The 23042-nt window shown below is 37.0% G+C and overlaps 1 protein-coding gene and 1 long non-coding RNA gene across 9 annotated transcripts in view; one reads left to right on the plus strand and one right to left on the minus strand.

Moving 5' to 3' along the window:
- Positions 1-23042, minus strand: part of NRCAM (neuronal cell adhesion molecule) — a 319224-nt gene that overhangs the window by 278638 nt on the left and 17544 nt on the right. The window lies entirely within an intron of this gene.
- Positions 2467-12897, plus strand: LOC138176188 (uncharacterized). Its single transcript, XR_011172186.1, has 3 exons — positions 2467-2767; positions 6682-6726; positions 12614-12897. It is a non-coding gene; the product is annotated as an uncharacterized lncRNA (long non-coding RNA).

Consider the following 23042-nt stretch of genomic DNA (forward strand, 5'->3'; position numbering starts at 1 on the left):
AATTTTAAAATCATGAAATTAAGAACTGGAAGGGGTCACAGAGGTGTTGCATGTCCAACATCCAAATCAGTAATCCTGTCTATAACAATCTGTGAAAATGTGATAAACATACTATCTTTGTCTTAATAAAAAATGTACTGATAAAATGTGTTGCACTGATGAAAGGACAAGGGCAGAGTACTATGACACTCCCTTAGAGATCCCCTTCCAGTTTGTTATTATCCATTGATCAACAATAGCCAATCAACCACTTGTAAACATGGCTAACTATACTATTATCCAGTCTACTTATTTTCATCTAGTACACAAGACTGTCTGGAGACACTTTATCAAATACCTTGATGAAATATTGATATACCATGTCCATGAAATTCCCAGCTATTAGTTTAGTACCTGACAAAAAAGGATATTAGTTTAGGTTGGGATGACTTGTTCTTAATGAATCCATACTGGACTGTATTGGTCCCCACTCCTCTTTCTAAGAGATCAAATAATTCCTCTAAAAATGATTCCTAGAGTAGACCTTTGCCAGAAGTCAGTGATAAGCTCACCAGCCTAGAGTTTGAAGTATCCAGCTTCTTCTCCCTTTAAAATTAGGTTAATATTTAGCTGCTTCTATCCCTGTAGTATCTCTCCTACTACCCACAATTTTCCACAGATCACCTACAGCTGTTAAACAATCATAGCCACAAGTTCTTTCAATACCTTAGGATAAAATTTAGGATAATTAGATGTAATCTTACCATCTCCTCAATTTTCTTGGGGTTAAATTCCCTCAAATCATTTTTGTTTTATTTTCATCTGAAGATGATTTATATAGGTAGAGAATGGAGAAGCAGAAGTTGAATAGATGTCTTCCCTTAATTAATTACTTTTCCAATAATTCAGAACAAGAATCATACCTCTCCTTTGAGTTAACACTTTTTTGAAAATCTAGATTGAATTTGCTTCTTGTCTCCAACATTAAAAAAGTTTTTTGTTGTTGTCCTTAGTATTTTTCATGTATCCCAGTTCAAACTGGGATTTAACATCCCTAACAATATTCTTGTAAGATTTTGTCACTTTTTTGGTTGATCATTAGTTTCCTGAACTTGCTTCCATTTCTTTTACATACCCTTCTAAAATCTGAGTTAATTGGTGAGCTTCCTGGTAGCTGCATCAGTTTGCTTAGACATACCCCCCCTTTATTTTCTTCCATATCAGAATCAGTGCTACTACATCACTAAACCTTGATTCTTAAGAGCTTATCATCTCTCTTGGGTTCACTTCACTTTTAGAGTCTTAAGGCAGGAGCATTAACCTATTTTATCTCTGTACTATTTGAAACCCATGCCTGTAAAGCTATAGAAGACATTAGATTAGATGATACCCTACCTTTTTCTCCTTATTTACCATAAACTCTAAGACAAACACTGACTCCCCAGGTTCCTTTCACTTCCACTTAACCATTCAGCTCCTTTAGGTTGGAATCAGGTAGAGAATAGCAATACCTCTAATTGCTTTCCTAGCCATTTGAAAGATAAAATTATAAACAAGGATAGTCAATCACTTATAGTTAGATGTTTATTAGAGAGAAAACTACAGAAATTTCCCGATAGTTTATGTATTTCATCACAAGTATATCCTGCCTTCACACTAGCTTTGTGATATGCAACAGGAACCCATTCATTTCTTTCTTTCTGGCTAGGTGATCTCTATTTTACTCCTACCAGGTTTCTTCTTTTGATTTTTATCCCTTGTCCCGTTTCTTATTCTTTTTATTTAATTTATTTAATTTTTTAATTAATTTGTTTGTTTCCTTTTAGTTTACAGGATTCAATTCCACAATTCCTTGAGTTTTACATTTTGTCCCCCCCCCCTCCCATGATGGCATATAGTCAAGTATAGGATCTATACATACTTTCACATTATACATTAGTCACGTTACCTTTTATTCTTAATCCCTTCTGGTTCACCCTGTAGTATTGTCCCATCATTATATTTCTTCCCTTTCTCCTTCTAAATATCATCTTCTAAATGCTACCAACCATGTTTTAACCTTTTTATGTCCTGAATTTTTACACTGATGTCTTGTTATACAGTTCCAACCCTGCCAAGCTTAATCCCTTCCTTTTGAACACCATCGTACTCTTTTTATTGGCATATGCCAGTCATGAGTCAAGTACCACCAAGTATGAGAGATTCCTATATGGCTATATTTACCTTTATGATCTGTAATTTGTTTTATCTCCATAATTAGCATATTGTCATATAGACACCTGAAACCATTACTGCTTTTCCTGCCTCTCTTCATATTTATAGTCTCTTCTGAATTGCTGAATGCCTTTACTGCTATATATCTTTCAATGTCAGATACCTGCTGATCACAGTATTTTGCATGGCAGCTCTATCTGGGACCTTTTCTCTCTTGCCTTCCTTCTTCAGTTTAATGTCTTTCTAAATGCATAAGCCAGGCTCCAGGACCAGTCTTTCTATATCTTCTTAAATGTAATCCTTCCCCAGGCAAGACACCATCATTTCAGTTTCTTATGCCATGTTCGTTCTCCATATTCTACTTTCTCTTCTAAGGCATTTACCTTCAATTAGTGAAGTGAGAAAAACACCACCCATGCCCTAAGTCCCAGAGTTTCCAGCTAAGGGTTTCCTGAATTTCTTGCTAGGCTCCTCCAGCAAGTCTTCCAGCTTCTGACAGCTGTGATACAGTGAAAGGAGCACTGGATTTGAAGTCAGTCCTCCTGGGTTTAAATCCCGGGCCTGCTACTTACAAGTAAGTCATATTTTTCTCTCCATATCTCAATTTCTTTACCTCCAAAGTAATGACAAAAATTACTAAGCTACTTATCCTCACAGGACAATTTTGAGAAACAAGTGAAATAATGGATATAAAATCTTTTGTGAAGTGCTATGAATCTCAGTTAGTATTATAAATTTCAGATATTAAATTTATATGTTAATTGCCAGTAGTAGGCAATAATCCTTAGATTTGACAAATTTCTGAAGGTTGCCATATCACAAATACAAGCTCAAGTAAGACAGCATATTGCACGTGGATCCCTGTCAGGGTGACATATGGCTGCTTCTGTCTTCCTCGGCAGGGAGTTGCCTACCATGACACATCTCTTCCTCCTGAAGCCAGAAACAGATGTCCTTGATCTTGGTAGTATCTGTGAATCTTCTGTATTCTTCCATGAAGAAGCTGCTTGTTCCTCAGGCCCACTTCTTTCAAGATGCCTTAAGTCATACTGCATGGTATTACAGCACATTTATGGTCAGGAAATTTGGGTTGAAATCACAGCCCTGCTACTTTCTACTACATAACCATACAAAAGTCGAACTACTGACCTCTCTGGCTTATTTTATGTCCCAGCTAAAACCCCACTTTCTACAGGAAGCCTTCCCCATTCCTTCTTAATTCCAGTGCCTTCCCTCTGTTAAATATTTCCTCTTTATCCTGGACGTAGCATTTTTGCATATATTTATTTGAAGGTCGTCTCCCCCATTAGATCTCAAGCTCCTGGAGAGCAAGGACTAGCTTCTCCTTCTCTTTGTATCCCAGTGTTCAGCATAGTGCCTGGCACAGAGTACAGGCTTAACAAACGTTAACTGATGAATCTCTTCAAGACTGATTTCTTCATTAGGAAAGGTTCTCTAAGGTCCCTTCCAATTCCAAATTCTATAATCTTATGATCTTAAATCTCCTTTCCTCCGAAAAGCCTTTTCCAACTCGTTTACCCATCTGATTTTTTCCCTCTGTGACTTCTTATAAGCATCTATGCCACACAATTGAAGATCTTCCTTTTATAGAGTCTTGTATTATCTTTTTGTTTTTAAAGCAATTGGGGTTAAGTAACTTGCTCAAGGTTACATGGCCAGGTATTTCTGGGTGTGGTGCTAAGTGTCTGAGCCTGGATTCGATCCCAGGTTATCCCAACTCTAGGGACAGTGCTCTTACTCGCTGTGCTACCTGGCTGCCCCTGAGTCTTGTATTATCTTTTAAATTTTAATACATACTAGTCTTATCTCTCTGACTAGATTAAAGCTTCTAGAGAACAATGTCTAATCCACATTCTGTTTCTTTATTACTGTACAGTTCCTAACAAATAGGGATAACATAGCCAGTGGTGGGGAACCTGTGGGCTTGAGGCTACATGTGACCCTCTACATCCTCAAATGCAACCCTTTGACTGAATCCAAGTTTTCCAGAATAAATCCTTTTATCAATGGGGTTTATTCTGTGAAGTTTGAATTCAAAGGATCATACCTGAGAACCTAGAGGGTCACAAGTATTCTTAAGACTGCAGATTCCCCAACCCTGATATAGACATTTGTTCATGAATCACACTCACTCTTCCATAAAGAATTGTTTGACAGTTCATCCACAGGGAAAGCAGTTTAAAACCTTGAGGAAAATAAAACAACACAGTTGGTCAAGGTCAAGGATCTTATTCCTTATACAACATAACTTCAAGTGACCTACAAAATGATATAAGGATCTGATTTTTTTATCCTTTATGAAAAAGGGAGAAAGACATTTGTTACTCTTCTCTCTTCACACATTAAAAGCAAGCAAACCAAAAGGCACATTAAACATGTTAGTCATTTTTTTCTGTTCTCATGGATTAAAAGACATAAAGCAAATCTTTACAAACTTAAAAAAAAGTATCTATGCTGTGTAAAGCACTATGCTCAGCCTTGGAGAAGCTACAAAGTTTAGATAAATTATAGTCCCTCCCCTCATAGAACTTACACTCTAGCTGGGAGATATGACACATACACAAATAAATATATCACAAACTCATACATGATAATGTATGCATTAGGGAGATGTGAAATATGTTGTGAAGTCTGAGGAAGAGAGGTAATTATCTACAGGGGAATCAAGAGAAAGCAATAGTTGAAGGAGACCTTAAAGAATGAGTAGAGGGGTGGCTAGGTGGTGCAGTGAGTAAAGTGCCGGCCCCAGAGTCAGGAGGACCCGAGTTTGGTTCCAGCCTCAGACAGTTAACACCCACACAAAAACACTAGCTGTGTAACCTTGGGCAAGTTACTTAACCCCAATTGCCCTCCAAAAGGCCAAAAAAAAGAGTTACTATAGCCAAAATATTTATTGGGGCAGCCAGGTAGCACAGCAAGTAAGAGCACTGGCCCGTGTCGGGATGACCTGGGTATTGAATCCGGGCTCAGACACTTAGCACCCACCCAGAAACACCTGGCCATGTAACCTCGATCAAGTTACTTAACCCCAATTGCTTAAAAAATAAAAAAGAATGAGTAGGAAAGGGAATTTAACAAGTGGAGAAAGGTATTAGAGGAGTGCAGAAGGCTTTTCAGAGATAGATAGCAATAGGAATAAAGAAAAAAAATGTAGGAAAGTGCTTAGGCTTGAAGGACTTTGTTAAACACCAAGAGACAGATACCAGTATCAAACAGATTGCCATTTGTTTAGAAAGGGAATCTTGGCAAAGAAAATGATTCTTGAAAACCTACCCAGAAAATTCTGCAAGGCAGATTAATTTAGTCCTCATCTAAATTGGTTGCCCTTAACTATTTTCTGGAGATCTTTTTTTTTATTTGAATGCCTAATCATGATTCAAGTTTTAAGATTCCCCTGTGGTCTCACCACCTGTAAATTAAGAAAATGAAATATCTGCTTTGCATGTAGTTAAGATCCATGACCTTCTTAGTTATCCATAATAAAACAGAGAGTCATGCGTCATTAATAACAAATAGGCATTCTGATGAATGAACAGGATGGGGAAAAGGGCAAGGAAATATTAGAACTATTTTAGTCTATAGAAATATCTGAGAAACATTTTTTTAAAGATTTATGTGAACTAAAAGGAAGAGTGTTAAGTCTACAGGCATTTGTTGCTGGCACTATTAGAAAACTATTTGAAAACAAAAATGCAACATAAAAATGCAAACATTGATCACCACCCCCATTTTCCTACACATCTAGAATCATACATGGTCCAGGAAAGAAAAGTATCTTTTAAATATCAGAACTGGGGAAGTAGGGGCTAATTTTTTAATTGAATTGATTAACTTGATTCAATCAATTATGCCTAAAGATATTTATGAAATAATCCAAATGTTTGTCTTTTTCTCCCTTCTCTGCCCCCACCCATCTCATAGAATATTTCAAGTTGCAAAGGAAGAGACTTGTTTGACTGTCTAGGACACTGCACCAAAGATTATGGAATTAGGATGTTTGTACTTGTGACCTTTTTGGCACATGAAAGGGGCCACATGCTCCTGCCAATAAACTCATTGCATCACAGTGGAAGCTGGAATTCATGGGGGTGGGGGGAGGAGAGAGTTTAACAGACTAGAAAGAAAAAATGAAAATTCAAAAGCACAAACTGAAAATATAATGAAAGCATAATGACATAAATTTTCACCAAATTCACACTTCCATTACAAGAGGCTCACAACATAAGGATCTGCCTCCATGCTGGAGGTCTGGAATTTTTCAAATAAATAATTGTAGAGGTTTTTTTTTTCTAAAAATTTCTGCTAAGAAAATCTTATTTTAGATTCATTATCCTAGTCCCAGGAATTTTAGGTAACCCTCAGTAAGTACATCATAAGCAGGACAGAACTAAGTGGCCTCTTTCCCTTCAGGATTTAGAATTTGTTAAACTCTCTTCTCCAATTCTATTTCTGCTGCATGTTTTTCAGTTACCATTTGGCTTGTGGAGGAGGAGAATGGAGACTCAACACTGGGTAAGCAGTCAGTATACTTGTTATTTCTAGAATATTCTTTGGCAGAGGCATGGAGAGGAAAGGCAGCTTGAATACTACTAGCATATTGTTTCCAATTTTGTTTCACCTGTAATTTTTTTTTAAAAAAAGAGCTTCAAGGAGATGAAATATCCTGATTATCTAATCTGTAGGTAGGAGGCTCAGCTATCATCTCTGAAAATACTTATATATACAGCATGTACCACATAGCAAGCACTCAACAAATATTTACAAATGTGAATAGATTTGGAGGACAGAATTTGGGAGAAGACAAGGTAGAGATAACCTTCATTTCCATACCCCATGAAGCATATGCCCCTTAGCATGTAAGAGAGAACTGGGATTATTATTTCCCATCCTTATATCCTCCTCATGATTCTCCCATTTAAAATGGAGAAAAAATCTGCCCTCTTCTATATACAGTCTCACCCTAACTACCCCAGCATCAACTGCTAAGATCCCAGCAGGCTTTTATCTTCCCAGTAGTGCAAATAAAAGATGGCTAGGCCTTGTCATCTATCCTGCTTGTGCATCCTAAAGGTCCATTGGGTCTTTCCATCTCCCCGAACCTGAACTCTTCTATGTGTTGTCTCTTTTAAGCAGAATGTGACCTCTTTGAGAATAAGGGAAGTCTCAATTTTCTATTTGTATTCCCAGTGCTTAACACAATGCTTGACAAATAATAAATGCTTAAAAAATGCTTTTGCATCCCATTACATAAAAGGGAACAAAATGGAAGCATTCTGGGGTTTCATATAATGGTTAGAGTTGAAAGTCACCTTAAAAATTAACAACTCTAAGCCTCTTACTTTGCAGATGAGGAAACTGACATTTATAGAGGTAAATTTTCATAATCATTTAAACAGAACTAAAAACCAGGTCTCCTGACTCCTTTTCAAGTGTCCAACTCTGACACTGGTAAAAATCATCCTATCAACCCAAAGTTGGTACCTTTACTAACAATATTTTATATTTGTAAGGTACTTTGTGAATTTCATGTACTTTGGCACATGTTTTTCCATTTTATCTCATAGTACCACCTCCCCAAATTTTAGAGATGAAGAAAATAAGTCTCATAAAGTTTAAATGATTTCTCTAAAACCATAAACTGGTTAGTCATAGAAATGGGACTATAATCAAACCCCTTGACTCCTAGGTCAGTGTTTTGTTTTGTTTTTTCTATCAGACCACCATGCATCCCCTTGTGTATGGTCTGAGCAGGCTGCCAACATAAGCACACTCTATTATATACTCAATTTGGGTAATTCAGTCCCCAAGCGACACTGTAGCCTTAAGTCTCTGTAACAGAAGAAAAAGTGACTATTGTATTTAATTTTATTCCTTAACTCATAATTGTTGTCCAAATATCAAGCAAGAGAACAGTACAGGATCTTATGCTTTGGAATAAGGAAGGACCTTAGAGATCATTTAATTTAATTTCTTCATAGGCCCAGTGAAGTCAAATGGTCTACCAAAAGACAAGGGAGTAAATAACAGGCCTTCTAACTCTGAAGTCAGGGTTTTTCCCACTACAAAAACTGTACAAGAAACAATGCCACTAGTCAAATGATTATTTACTTAGTTCCCCTCAACCTTAAATGCAAAGCCAAAACTAAGGGTGCTTAGCTTCCATGGATCAAATTCTAAGTCATACAAACCTGACACCTTTGCTTAACAAGTCACATAATCTATGGATCAGCTCAAGGTGATGAGGGGGATGACTAAAGGGAAGATGATGAAGATGCTAGTGAACTGGAAAAGGTTGTACAGAAACTTAGCTAACATTTATCATCACCCTGGAAAGTCTTTATTTGGCATGAGATTGCATTCATTTTGTAGAGTTCTCTATTGCACTGTTTAGAGGCTCAACCATTAACTTATTTCTACTTCTATTTTGCTCAAACTTTTTAAAAATTAGTTTAAAAAAAGCAACAGGAAAATGGAAAAATAACAATGCCATTGGTTTCTTGAAATACAGCTCCCTACAGTGGTACTACTTTTGTTTTGTAAGCTTCAAAATCTTAAGAATCAACCAATTAAAAGCCATATTAACACATCCACCAAATAGGTCTACTAGTTTTATTTATTTACTTATTCACTTTTGCATGTATTTATTATCATTTCTTCCTGCAGTCTTTCCCTCCCCTCATTGAACAAAAAGGGAGAAAATCAAAGAATCCCTCATAATTAATATAAATAGTCCGCAAAACAAATTCAGTCAACCGAATCAACTAAATGTTGATTCAATGCATCTGTGGATTTCCATAAATGCTGTAACAGAGGATCCGCCAAAGGTGTCAAAAACGATTCATGAAAGAGACAAGATGTTAGCACTCTTTGAATCCTGCAAGATGCCATGTTTGTGTTTCTCCTTTTTATTTTCAAAATTTTAAGTTTGACTTGATATCCAATTGTAATCTTAAAATTAACAAATGATGAGAAGTTTTTTTGCATCAATACCAAGTTGTTAGCATCATAGATTTATTTGAAAAAGTATCAAGATCCCTTATAACAATAAGGAATATAAACATGACCTGGGGGTGGGACTGTGAATCAAGGGATCAGAATAATAGCTCTACCAATGTGTGATTATAAGTAAGCTAACCAACCTTTCTGAGCCTCAGTTTTTTCAATGGTAAATGGGCATATGAAAACAGATGATTTATAAGATTCATTCTACCCTGGAAATCCAAGCAAGGGGTGGCCAGGTGGTGCAGTGAGTAAGAGTGCCGGCCCCAGCATTAGGAGACCTGGGATCGGTTTCAGCCTCAGATACTCGGCACCCACACAAAAATAACTGGCCGTGTAACCTTGAGCAAGTTACTTAACCCCAATGGCTTTAAAAAAAAAAAAGAAAGAAAATCCAAGCAATGCTTTACCAATCCGACTTATGTTACTTCCCCAGTGTTTCTTCTGTCCTTCTATGTCTATGTTCCCACTTCTTTCAAAGAGTTTTACAGAAAGGGTAAGAATTGGATAGCTAGAAACTAAATTAGTTAACATGCTACTTTCCCATCACCCAGTTCCTGTCTTTACTGGATTATGTGACAGCAATTAACTAGAAATCTTTCCTGCTCTTCCTTTCACACCTCTCATCATTTATTAAAATCACAGAAGAACTTGATGAAAGTTTGTTGACATACTCAGAGTGTTTAGAGTACAAATTGAAGGGAATGATTGAAAAAGCATTCTTTCAGATGGCAGCAGTGACTAAAAATTAAAGAGTGGGACCCTGCTTTTGTTAAAGACTGTGATTATTGATATGGTAAAAAAAAATTTAATTAGACTCTTTCCAGAGGTACTCCATTTTTCTTCAGTTTTTTGATGGATGTACATATTTTCCTAGCCCATGTGACTCTTCTCTATATCCTCCTATAAATTAAAGAGTGAAATGACTTGTTTAAGGTCACAAAGAGAAGTTGAGCATAGAATCCAATTTCCACTTCCATTCCAGTGCTTATTGCCCTATTCTAAACTGGCTCATAAGTGGAGAGAAGGATGTCCTACAGATTACCAAGCTTCCTTGGAAATCCCCATTCCACATGAATGCACCATAAGAAACTATAAAATGGACAGAGAAAATTAAGGCAAGTAGAACTAGGAGAACAATTTATATAATGACAACATTTATAAAGAAGAACAACTTAAAGACTTTTGACTAATGTAAAGATAAACTATGAGTCCAAAGAACTTAAGATGAAATATACTCTCCACCTCTTGCCAAAGAAATGATGTACTTAAAATACAGTAACATATACTTTAAAAACATACATTTTTAGAAATGGATAATGGGGAAATTTGTTTTGCTGAACTATTATATATTATATATAATATTATACTAATAGATAATATAGAATTAACTATTATGTATTAATTATGAGAGATTTCTTAAATTTTCTTCCTTTTTCAGTGGGGGGAGGGAAAGACAGTGAGAAGGAGTGATAATAAATACATGTTAAAATGAAAAAGTAAATAAATAAAACCAATAGACTTATTTGCTGGATGTCTTAGTATGACTTTTAAATGTCCACCATCTTTGACTTGTCTAGCCTAAAAAGTGCAAAACCTCTCAGCCTTTCTTCAAAGGATTCTTCCTTTCCAGCCCTCTAAAAATCCTCAACCTTCTCTTGTTTAAAAAGATATTTTCCATGTCCAGTCTTGGACAACTAAAATGGACCTGATCTGCTGTGAGTTTATAAGTACCAAGATTGGTCCCAAAGAAAAAAAATATGAAGAAGACACCATCCCTTTATTCTTTACAGAGGTGGGGGATTATGCATGTTATATCAGATTTTCCATGTGCAGTTCAGTTTTTCAAAGTATTTTTCTCTTTTTATTCTTTGTTATAATGGGTTGTTTTGGGAGAAGTTGAAGGGGAGAGATACATAGGGAAATGTAGGTGATGCTTTTTTTTAAGATATCAACAAAACTTTAAACAACATCAAAAACATTTTTGTGCTAAGCTCAAGACACCCAATCATTTATGAACCTTAACAGAAACACTAAACAATAGCTTTTCTTTTGATTTAGAAACAAATTATTTAACCCTCTTCCCTCAAGGCACAGAGGTGGAAAGACTACTAAGACCAGGCATTGTATACATTATCAGATACTGTTTCTGTACTGAATGACTCCTATTAATTGTTTTTCTTTATCAAAAGGTAAGGTTCAGTCTGGAAGAGGATGGGAAATAATTGTAATATAGAGACAAGAGGAATCAGTAAAACATTTTTAGTATCTGATGAATGAAGGGTCTGATGAATGACACATAAGACTCTAGATGCCCCTATAGGTTACACCATTATAGCTACAGTTCAGAACCCTGCTCACCTCTTTTTAAGCTTCATATATACATATATAAAGCATACATACATACTTCATATTTAGTTTGTAGTTCACTAGAGTAAGTCAATGGCAAGAATGATAGAAGGAAAGAATGAAAAGTAAAGAGTAAAAATTTAGACCGTCATTCCATTTTTAATTCAGGATTTTTTTCTCCCCTTGATAAATGGTGTTTAGGGCTTTCTTTCCCAGAAAACAAAGATTCCATATAAGAAATCAACTACACAGAACACTCCCCTTATAGTTTACTATACAAATTAATTCACAGTGATTCCCATGAACATTTAGAAGCCATCTTTTCAAAATAATTTGATTTTTCAAGTCAATTTCCTAGTAATGAATGGAAATTCAACTGAATTAAGTGACTTCAGATTGCCAAAGGGAGTAGTGTTACCTCCAGACAAATTCCATTCTCTGATTTCTACATTAGGGAGTGGCACACTTTGAGCTTTCACCAAACAAAGCATCAGCAACAATAAAGAGTCACATGAAGCCATCCTTTTTGCCAGCTGCATACTCCCTGAAATTTCATTCATCAAAAGGTCAGGAACTTATAGTTCTGGAACTCTTTAGTATGATGTTTCAGGAAAGTCTTTTAAGTTTAGTTTGCTCATGGCATTTTGCCTATGAGGGCATTTCACTCTTGTGTTACCATGTGGTCTGTGTACCAAGTCCTTGTGAGTGTTTCAGGTACTATGCAGGATTACAAAATTCCTAAGGATGTCCCTGTGCTGCCAGCTGGAAAGTTATGTAGTTTTGATACTCAGGTCAAAATTTACTTCAATAGCCTCTAGAAATGAAAAACAAAAGGAGCTGTCCATCCTGAAAATTCTTTTACAAAAACTTGCTCAAGGAATTTAAATTCAGATTTGGGAGAAATTCCCTTGCAGATTTTGCATTTCTAAAAAGTAAGATCTTGATTTGGGAAACCACCAAAAATGTCATTTAAATTTACAATCCATGTAGTTCCATTTACAAGATAGATCGATGATCATGTAATTTTTTAATTTGCATTTTTATTTTCCAGGGGTCATTTGCCTTCCATAATGCTGCTGATTAAAGGAGCCATGACATCAGTTCATTTGAGGAAATCCTAAAGGCTTAATTCAATTAGTCAAGGATGGAGTGATATGGCTTGAAAGTGCTTTAGATATGGAAGAGCCTATAAATTTTCTAAATCATACATGCATAAATAATCTCCCTAGTCTCTTATTCAAGTATCCTGCTACCTGACATTCTTTCTGATGCAATGTTTTTCTCATAACTTTTTGCCATGTCTCCAATTTGGAAATACAGGAAAAGCTCAAAATGTGTCCTTGTAAAGAAGAATCAATTCTGTTCTGTTATCACCTTATAATACTTGGGGGATTATTTTTATACTTGATAATTTCTTTAACTTACTCATGAGCATTCAAACCATACACAACAGTAACTTATCAGCTAGAGTAAGTCATATGTAAGCTGATTATTTTGTCCCTACCAGTTAATGGAATGGCATGTTGTGACATTCTGGGGAAAAAATCATCTAGAAGAGGAGTACCTAACAGATTGAATATATTTAACAAAAATTCACCAAATATTTACTATGTGGAAAGAAGGCAGATGTTAGTTTTGGGGGATACAACAAAGAAGAAAGACAATAATCCTTTCTTTCAAGAGTTCACAGTCTAGTAAGAAAGATTAGGACAAGGATATAACCATAATGCAAGTTATATTAGTATGAATAAATGGGAAAAGTCAAGAGTGATATTAGAAATTAAGAGATCACTTAAAACTATGTAGACCCGGAAAGTCTTCATTGAGTACATAATATCTAAGTTGAGCCATGAAAGAAGAGATTTAAATAGGAAAGGATGCATGGGTTAAAACTGAAAGAGTTACAACCTAGACAGTCAGGGATGGATAAACCAAAACATAAATGCAAGAGAAGTCAGGAAGGAGATCAAGAAAATGGTATTTCATTTTGTCTATAATAAATAGGTCTTAAAAGGGAAATCCACTAGATGCGACAAGGTTGAAAAGGCAAATCTAGCCCAGGTAGCAAATAAATCTGAACACCAGACTCAGAGGTTTGTATTTTATTAGACAAGCAGTCGGAAACAACTGCAGGTTTTTCAGCAGGAGAATGACATAATCAAACCCATGAATCAGCAGGATTATTCTGGTAACAGTGTAAAGGATGGATCAAAAAGAGGAGAGACTGGAGACAGGAAGAACATCGGTTATCATTGTAATTAGGGAGACAGTGGTGCCACAGGGAACAGGTTAACATGTCATAAGTAATTTTCCTGGCATGTATAAAAGGAATTTAGCTGGCATGTTTAAAAAGTCATAGCTGTGGTTGCCTGAACAGGCTTCCTAGTTCTCACACACCTACTCTAGCAGAACCCTGAAGTTTGTGCCAGACTTAGATGATAAAAATAAAATCCAATGATAAGTTACAGCAAATTACTTCATTGACCTCAGAACTACACAAAAAGTCTGTCAGAATTCCACGGCTATGGGAAAACCCCTCGCAAAGCCAGCACCAGTGATAACAGAGATGGGAGACATGTAGCCTATAAGGCTCTGTGTCCAGAGACAGCAAGAGTGGGGTGGAGCTCCCTTAAGAAAACCTCAGATAGGTCAGAAAGTCCAAAGTGGTGACTTTGGAAGTTCTAGGACTAGCAGCAGATAATGACCAGTGACTACTGACCAGCCTGATAATTAACCAGTGCAGTGTCATAACACACACCAGGGTAGATGAAGAATTTTGAATTTCCTAACAATGTGTCCTCAGATGTCAAAAAGGTCACTGGAGATCAAACCTCAAAGATACAGGTGAAGTAAAGGTCAGCACAAGGACACAAGGGATCCAGTGCAAGACCAAGCAGGGCCAACCAAGCCACCTAAAAGTGCAAGAGGTCAGACCTGGACCTAGCACAAAACAATGATTCAAGATCTAGAGTAAATCAAAGAAAACCAAAGAAAACACTGACCAGTATTAAAATGTATTGCAAATCTAGAGATCTTCTAACAGCATTTGCCTCACAGGGTGTTGTAAGAATCAAATGAGATAATATGTGTAAATTGCTTAACACAGTGTCTGGAACATAATGGACACAAATTCTTGTTCCTTTTCTCTTTCCCTCCTTCTTACTCCCCCTCTCCCCCCAAAAAGAAGAACAAGCAAAGGAAAAAACAAATTTTTCACAGGGCAAAAGAATAACTTACTCTGCAAAGCTGAGTCACAGAGTAGAAAATGAACCTTTATTGAAATAGAAGACTTTTAAGCATTCCTCATGTAAAGACTGGAGCTGAGTAGGAACTTAGCAATGCAAACACCAATCCAAAAATACCTAGAAATGTATTTTGAGCAACTGGATGATGATACAGTGTTAACATTCCAATACGGGAGAAGAAACAAGTGTATCTTCAGAATATTAGTGTTTTAATGGGTATTGAGGGAGTTTTTGAAAAAAAAAGAGGACTTTGGATAGATTGGTTCTGTTCTGAGGGTTATAAAAAAGGAAAAGAAAAGGGAGTAAATGGAATATACTTGTGTAGAAAGGAGGAAAAAAGGATAGAAGTTGCTCTTCTCATGACTAAGGCACTTGAGAAGAATATACAAATATGAAGGAAGAACAGGAGAAATGGCCATCACAGAAACCTCTCTCTTACCTGAAATGGACAAAGGAGTGTTGAACATGCATGAGCACACACAGACTTACAGAATTTGGTGTAGAAATACATCAACAGAGAAACAAATAGGAGTTTTCCCTTATATGGACATTCTTATGACTTCCTACTGGAAAGGCAGCCACAGACAGGGATTTGTGGAGCGTCAAGCACAAAGGAAGGTGGTTGACCAACAACAGAAGGTAGTGAATATACAACTATGTAGTTAATAGCAACTCTGGCCAGAGGATACCTCTATTTCCCTGCTATCCAGTATTTTGTATACTATGATTAGACTTAGAACTCTGCCAAATGGGGCATCCCAAAACATGCTTCTTAGAGCAGGTAGGTCCTATTTACTGGAAGGGTAAGTCTGATGACAAAGTGTTTCAGATTTTTAGATATAGCTAAGCTCTATTGTGTAAGGGTGATTGAACTGAGACTCTACACCATTACTCTAGAGATACTTGTTGAGAGTCCCACACATTATACCAACCTGGGAGGCTATAATATGCCAGGGGAGAAATAATTAGTACCTAGGATACACTGGTTGCAGTATGAAGAAGGAAACAGTTGGGAGAAATATTACTCACTTAAAATCAACAGGGAGCAAGGAAGGGAGGGGGATCAGGGAAATATCAAAGATTTTCCTTTGAGTGACTGAAAGTATGGTGATGTTATCAATCTAAATAGGGAAGGTAGGAGGAGGGGGCAGATTTTTAAAATATGAGGTGATATTTTTACGTGTTTAGTTTGAGATGCTGGCAGGACATCCAGGAAGAAATTATAACAGACAGTTGGAAATTATGTACTGGAGTGCAGTATGTAATTTAAGACTGGTGATATAGATTTGATACTCACCTACATAAAAGTAATAATTGAAGGACAGAAGTAGAGAATATTTATAAAAGATAATATTTAGACAGAGAAGAGGGTTGAGGACAGACGCAAGAGCAATATTGATTTTAAGGGTTAGAGAGAGAAAGCTAGGGAAGCAGAGATGTGATTAAACAAGTAGGAAGAGAATCAGGAAAGTATATCACCCCAGAAGCCAAAGAGGCGGGGGAGGGGGGGAATATCAAGGAGAATGATCAGTGATGTCAAATACTCTGCTTAGCTCAAGAAGAGGAATGAGGATTGAATAAAAGTCTTTGGATATGGAATTTTTTAGTGACCTTGGAGAGAGAAATCAAATGAAATGGTGAAGAAAGAAGCAAGATTATAGGAAATTGAGGACCAAATGAGTGGTAAGGAAGTAAAGGTAACCAGTAGTCACCATACTTCCTGCACAGCTTCTTTACTTGGAGTCTGTGAACCTATGTGTGTGTTTATATTCTGATCACTGTATTTCAATATAGTTATAATTTTATATACTTTGCAATCCTTTATTTTAAATTTATGCGTTAAAAGTAAAAACTTTATTCTGAAAAAGGATTCAGAGATTGTCAAAGGGTTCATGATACAAAAAAATGTGTGAATGACCTCTGTTCTTAAGGCTTGGCAGAGAAATTGAGAGAGGTAACAGGGTATAGTACCTGAGTATATTAAAGATGAAAGAGAGAAAGTGAAACAGTACAAGTTAATGAGGGAGATGGGAAAGAGACCATGCAAAGCCACAAGAAGAGGAATTAAACTGGGCAAGAAGAGGCATCTCATTTTTGAGACCAGAGAGAAGGAAGAAAGAAAAGGTAAAGATACGAGGAATTATTGAGGTATGAAGAAATGAAATTCAGGCAACTCATGTCAAATGGTCTCTTTCATTTTTAGTAAAATGGAAGACAAAGTGTTTGCTGAGGGAAAACAAATGAAGAGTGAAATTGGGGCTTTGAGAAATAGGGAGAAATTTTTTACAATTACAATGATGAATGGGTAGAGTCAGATTGGGGGGCTGGTCTATATTTTGTAGTAGACCCAATCAACATGGTCTCATAAATTCTTATGAATGAAGGTGAAGATAAATGGTAGGCTGTCCCCAGGATTGGGGATTAGAATGGTGAGAAAGGTATGTAAAGCAACAAGAAATTCAAGGTTGCAGGGCAGAACAATCTTGAAATGGACGACCACTGAATGGAACAAGTTTGAGTCAGGAAGGGAAGTTAGAGCAATGATAGATGTAATAGAAATCAGTCAGTCAATATATACTTGTTAAGTGCCTACTATGTGCTAGGCACTGTGCTAAGCACTGAAAAGAAAAGATGAATTGGGGGACCTGAAGATGTAATGAAGGTTCACAAGGACTAAAGATGTGAGAAAGATTGGCAGTAGCTTATGGTCAGAGAGGACCATTTCAGAATTCAGGATCTTGATTATAAGGACACTACCATGGCTTCTTGACTTGCTGCAAAGGGTGATGTAGAGAGCCATAGTGGTGAAATATGGCCATCCAGACTCCACACTATATGGCAGCATTACAACTGGCCAGGTTAAATGGTAGGAGATAGAGGAGCCTGCTTCCATAAATACATGATAGTGTATATTGGAAGGCCCCATCCTCCACTTCAGAGAATGCTCAAAATTTCTGTAACTGTTTCTTGTCCACTTATCATGCAGTGAAGAAACAACTTTTAATTGGTTGCTGAGTTGGAACTAAGTATGCATGCAAAAGACTCCAACAGAGAAAAATCTCTCTCTGTATCTCCCTCTCCTCCATCCCCCCTCCCTTTCCCTCTCTCTTTGTCTCTGTCTGTCTGTCTGTCTCTGTCTCTCTTTTCTGTCTCTCTCTGTGTCTGTCTGTCTGTCTCTCTCCCTCCCTCTCTTAGCTTTCAAATCAGAAGAATGAACTGCTATGTGCCCCTAGGTGAGAGTGTGGTCTCTGACTTTCACACAGTCATCATGAATCTGAAAAACACAGCACTGCTGTTTTCCTATCTCTGTTGTTTCATTTTTTCCCCTGCTCTTAGGTGAATGAGTATGAGAGATGGAATGAACCAAGTCATGACTCTGTGAGCTTTGAAACATTAAAAGAGCCAACAGAGGTCCAGGAAGAGGTCCATAGCAAAGTCTGTAAGCAGCCGAGCCCAGCAAGGAGCTGAGGACTGAGTACAAACATGGGGTACTCAACCCAGGTGTTGAGAGACTATGTCCTGCAAGCACAGGTGACCCATTCATTGGCTACACCACACTTAAAACAAACTTGGTGGGAATTTCTCAATAGGAGCAAAGACCTCCTAGAGCCAGAAGTATCCATCCCTGTCTTGTGATGGGAGGAATGTTTTGTAAAAATCACTTTAGTTTGAGCCCACTCTCCCCAGAGAGGGAGGGTATGCTCTCATTCAGGGAGCTACTTTGCACTATTTTGTACTCAACAAATATCTCTTTGTAAAAACCAATTGATATTGATGGATTCATTTACATTGAGGAGAGAGAAACCAGTTCACATTGGGGGCACTCATCACTGATTAGAAGATATGGGGAAACAATAATTAGGTCGGGGTAGGGAACCTGTGGTCTCAAAGTCACATGTAGCCGTCTATCTCCTTGGGCATAGCCCTTTGACTGAATCTAAACTTCACAGAACAAATCCCCTTAATGAAAGGATTTGTTCTAAAAAACTTGGGCTCATGGGGTGGCTAGGTGGCACAGTGAATAGAGCACCGGCCCTGGAGTCAGGAGGACCTGAGTTCAAAGCCAACCTCAGATACTTAACACAAAAACTAGTCATGTGACCTTGGGCAAGTCACTTAACCCCAATTGCCCTCCCCCAAAAAAGCAAAAAAAAAAACTGTAATAAAAAAAACTTGGGCTGAGTCAAAAGATTGCACTCAAGGACCTAGAAGGACACATGTGGCTTTGAGGCCATGGTTTCCCCACCCCTGAGCTAGTTGAATGATATTGGGTAAAAACACATGGGGTTAGAGCTTGACAGTGATAGCATTAGAAAGACCTCCCCTTAGCCTCGTATGGGCACTCCTAGAATCTTTAGAGGAAATGGAGTTATTAATAGCCTTTTTCTGGGATCTCTGCCTGCCAGTACAAGTGTGGGTTGAGAGAATGGGCTCCAAAGCTTATATATGTGCTATAATGGAAAAGTCAGGGACACTTAAAAATAGGAAAGGGATGTCTCCAGGTCCTTAAATTGAGTAAGGTGGAATATGTGAAAAACCAGAAAGCTGGATTCCAGTTACAGTTCTGCTATCAATTGGTCTTCTTGTGGGATTATATTTCACTCATGTAAGTCATCTGCTCTAAAATAATGATCAGTGATATGAAATATATCTAATAATCCCACCTTATTCTGGGAAGCTTGAGGGAAAAATTTAGGGTACTGATGACTGGAATTACTTAGGCTTGCATTAGTATTTACATGATTACAATGAGGAAGAGTCTAATGAACCATGTTAGCTTTTTCACTTCCACTTTTCCTGGGAGGCATTGGAGCTCAGTGGATCACGTTCCTAGTTGTCATGACATAAGATGAAAAGAGATCATAGTATTTAAATTTAGAAGAGATTCAGAGATCATCCTGTCCAATCTTCTCATTTTATAAATGAGGAAACTGATGCCTGAAAAAGTTAAGTAACTTGTCCAAATTCACAAAAACGGTAAGAAGCATAACTAGGATTAGAATCCAAGCCTTCTGATTCCTTGGCTTCAACCAATTTTGATGTTTTTTTTTGGGGGGGTGGAAGAGTAAAAAGGGCTTGCACTAAATAAGAAGAAGGAAATTATAAAAGTAACTTGGAAGGTCTTGGACTAGTAAATCAAGCCAGGGTTTGAATTTGGGAAGAAGGAATTTGGAAGAAATTGAGGAAAATCTGAAGAAAAATAATCTATAGGCTCAGATCCTAATCCAGAGTCTGTTTCTGTGTTGAAAGAGGAACAAGATCAAGAACAATTAAGGAGGATCAATGAGAATTTAGGGAGTAGGACCTGAAGAGGTAGCCATTAAGAAAGAAAAGAGTAAGACAACATAACTGAGAGAACTTCAAGTGGAACAATCAGAGGGTAAAGAAAATTAGAGTTCATGAATAAGGGAGACAAATTGGTAGTACTAAAGGCTCTTGCCAAGTTGAGGGGAAGGTGGGTATGACTACAAAGCTAAAACTACCAAGAATAAGGAAGGGAAGGTTAGTTCAGGTGCCAGGTTATTATAGTTAATCAATGATGGTAAAAGTTTAAATTAGTTATTTAGGGTCCAAGAATGAAAATCCAAAATGAATATTAAAAACAAAGTTGAAAAACTCAACATTAGGTTGTTTAGTGTTTGGGATCAGGTATGCTATGTTTTTATTTCTACTACAGCCAAATAGAATATGGGCTAATCTCCCTCCTGGAAGAATCAATGATGAGACTAAAGAATGCTTCTCCACAAGCCAGGTTGTTAGGGGGAATGAAGTGTTTTTAAAAGAAACAGGCTTCAAATGGGGGAGAGAGAAAAGATTTCTGAAGGAGACAAAGGGAGATTTAACTCTTGGAATCCTGGAGAGGAGTGTTACACAGAGGAGAGAGGGAAATAAAAGGACAGCTATACAATTAGACAAACATAGATTTGAGACTCTTTCTGAAGAGGAGGGAGGGAGTGGTGTGCTCTAAGGAGGAAGAAGCTGCTTATTCTCCCCAAAAATGACATACTAGAGCCCCAGAAGCTATCAGGTGAATGATTACCCAGTAAGAGTCAGAAGAAGCAGAAAAGAATAGCAGCAGTTTGTTAGTCTCTGCACAGTGATACTCTCTGCTGATAACAAACAAACAAAAATCCAGAGGAGTCTGTTTTCATTCCAGAGCATCATCCAAAACATAACAATACTGAACAAAAAGGATAACTGCTACCCACTTCTGGTAAACAACATGAGCCTAAATGACATTGCCAGAGGACCCTAAAAGGCACTGCTAATGATTATGAAGTATCAAGCAATAAATCAAAAACCACAGGGTCACAGATTCTGTTTTTCCCACTGAAGGCAAGGGATAGAGAAAAGAAAAATTAATTTGTGAACTGTACAGCTAGCTAAGCACATGGTATCTGAGGAAGAGATTTGGCTTAACACTTGGCTTAAAACACAGGAATAGATCATTAGAGATGGTTGGCAAACATCTAGAAAAGGAAATGGTGATTACAAAGAGCCAATATGGCATCACTAAGAATGGGTCATGCCACATTAAACTGATTTCCTCCTTTTTTTGATACAATTACTAAACTAGTTGATGATTGACATGCTGTGGATATAGACAGATTTTAGTAAAACTTTTGACACAGTATCTCATATTATTCTCCTGGAAAAGATGGAGAAAGAAGGATTAGATAATAATACTATTAGTTGGATTCATAACTGGTTGCATGGTCCAATTCAAAGCAGTTGTTAATGGTTCAATGTCAACATGGCATGAGGTCTCTAGTAGAGTACTCCGGGCACCTGTGCTTGACCCTTTGATAAAGGCATTATCATCAGATCTGTAGATGCCACAAAGCTGGAAGGAATAACTAACAAAATGTATGACAGGCTCAAGATCCAAAAGGATCTGAAAAGGCTAGAGTATTGGGTTGAATCTGATGAGATGAAATTCAACAGGAATAAACACAAAATTTTATCCTTGGATACAAAAAATTAACTTAAGTAATACAGAATGGAGGAGGCATACTTAAATAGCAGTTGTAAAAAAATGATCCTGGGATTTTAGTGGACTGCAAGATCAATATGTGGCAGTAGTACACTGTAGCAATCAGAAAATCTATTGTGATCTTAGGCTTCATCAAGAAAGACTCCAGGAAGAAGAAGGTGATAGTTTCATTGTACTCTGCCCTTGCAAGACCTCATCTGGAGTGCTATAGCTTAGTTGTGGACGCCATAATTTAAGAAGTGTATTAATAGATAGGAGAAATGTCCTTTTGATATGAGGACCAGTAAAAGAACTGGACCCATTTAGCCAAAAAAAGGAAAGAATCAGGAGGAACATGAAATATGTTTTCAAGAATTAGAGAGGACATAATGTGGCAGAAGGTTTAGATTTGTTCTTTTTATCCAACAAGGACAGATGTAGGGGCCATGGATGAAAGTTGCAGAGGCCAACTCTTAATGTGAATTAGGAAAAGCTTCCAAACAATTAGAACTGTAAAAATTAGAATGGCAGGGCAGTAGTTTCCCCTTATTGGAGGGGTTCAAACAGCAGCTGGATGACTATTTGACAAGAACATAATAATGGGAATTTATTTTGTGTGTGGGTTATACTAGATGGAATCTGAATGCCCTTCCAACTGTCAAATTCTATGATTCTGAGTCCAAATTCAATGTTCTTTCCATTGTACTACCTGATTCACTTAGCAGAGTAAAAAAGCTAAGATTTGTACAATTAAATTCAGTTTAGTCATGTGCTAAAGAATTGTTATATTTAAAGTTGGCAATAGTTTAATATGAAAGTGGTTCCACAGTTTCACATTGATTATTTACAAAGAAAGATAATACAGAATGTTAGAGTTCAAAATGAATTTAGAGCTTATCTAATCCAAATCCTTTATTTGACAGGTGAGGAAACTGAGACCCAGAGAAGAGACTTGCCTAACATCATCTAACAGGGATTTTTAACCTTTTTAGTGTTATGGAGTCTGGTGAAACCTATAGATACTTTCTCAGAATAAGATTTTTAAATGCATAAAATAAAATATTACAATTACAAAGAAAATCATTTTATTGATTTTGTAAATGTGTAAATACATATTTATTGAAATAAATATGTAATTTTTCCCCATTCAAGTTCACAGCCCCAGTGAAATCTATCCATGGATTTCATGGGGGTTCATAGTCCCCAGCTTAAGAACACCCCAGTATTTGATGAGGTCATTTCAGGTTCAGTTTAAGCTAGCT

Source organism: Petaurus breviceps, unplaced genomic scaffold (assembly GCF_028583685.1).
Source record: "Petaurus breviceps papuanus isolate PSGF00001 unplaced genomic scaffold, PetGlider_PUasm1.0 84, whole genome shotgun sequence".
In the NCBI taxonomy this organism is placed as follows: Eukaryota; Metazoa; Chordata; class Mammalia; order Diprotodontia; family Petauridae; genus Petaurus; species Petaurus breviceps.